The following is a 1,267-nucleotide window of genomic DNA, read 5'->3' on the forward strand; positions in this document are numbered from 1 at the left end:
CAACTATATAATAACTCTGACACGTGCGGTGATGGATTCAAGATCTAGACATTAATGATATAATCTGAGTTGAGAGAATGAGTTTGAAATGTATGTTTAATTAATTCAATATACTTGTTTTTCACACACATACGCAAGGTTCGACCCTGAATCAAATCTGCAGAACCCGAAAACACATGATTAGACCAGCCACTAGTCACTTGCACAATGCAGTGACTTCATCAGCTTGGTGATTATATTTTCCGTATATCTGCTATTGCACCATTTTGGACGCAGGTCTATGTGAACCATTTTAATGTATCTATGCTTTTTTTGCATGCTTCACCTAGCAGTCTGTCTCTGATTCTTAGGACTAGTTAAAAGGGTATTATTTCCTTCTAACTTGATAGTACACAATCAGTCAAGACCCCCCAAAAAAAATAAAAAAATAACAAGCATTGTGAAAATGTGGATGTGTGGCCTTTTGTTTTCCCCGGAATGGATAATAAGATAAGATATTACTTAAGAATCATTTTGAATGGATGCAGGTTTAAGAATCCAGCCTACAATGTGAAATTAATGTGACATTCTTTATTTCCAAAATCATACTACACAGTAGCTTGAAATAAGAGTTACCTTCAATAAAATTACGTAGTAAATTGAAAAGTGCAAATTAGTGTCATGCAATGTCAGGATGGCCGAGTGGTCTAAGGCGCCAGACTCAAGTTCTGGTCTTCGTGAGAGGGCGTGGGTTCAAATCCCACTTCTGACATTTTGCTGCTCTTTTCTCATCTTTTACTCTCTATATATTAACAGATTTATTCACCACTCTCTTGCTTTTTGTTCCCTTAATTAATTGGTCGAACATAGATTTATACTGTCTTGCTTTTCGTACCATTTAAGGGGTGTTACCCTTACAACGCTAACTTTCTTTCATCTTTAAAACTCCCTCATACTTTGAATTCAGTCGGACTCAGTTTCCTTATATAGGGATCATATTACTAAGCTAGACTAACCTTTTTGAATGAAAAAATTCAGCTAAGTCTATTTTTATTTTTTATTTTTTAACTTTTAACAAGACTTTCACTTTACACTTGTAATGTAGTTCGTTCATTCATGTCTCTTCCATTCTTTCATGATAAGGCTAAATTCTGCGACGTGTTTTCTTTTGTCAATTGAGGTATCGTTTTTGTTTATCCATATATTTCATATTGCTGATTTACTTTTTTAAACCTTTTGTTCAAAATAGCTTATATCCCGAAATCTCTTAAAACTTAGATACCCAGGC

At 34.4% G+C, this 1,267-nt stretch overlaps 1 non-coding gene across 1 annotated transcript; it reads left to right on the forward strand.

The window, feature by feature from the left end:
- The first annotated feature begins 667 nt into the window (after positions 1-667).
- On the forward strand, positions 668-751 carry TRNAL-CAA (transfer RNA leucine (anticodon CAA)). The gene has a single exon. It is a non-coding gene; the product is annotated as a tRNA-Leu (tRNA).
- The last annotated feature ends 516 nt before the right edge of the window (positions 752-1,267 follow it).

Source organism: Nicotiana sylvestris, chromosome 2 (assembly GCF_000393655.2).
Source record: "Nicotiana sylvestris chromosome 2, ASM39365v2, whole genome shotgun sequence".
NCBI lineage: Eukaryota > Viridiplantae > Streptophyta > Magnoliopsida > Solanales > Solanaceae > Nicotiana > Nicotiana sylvestris.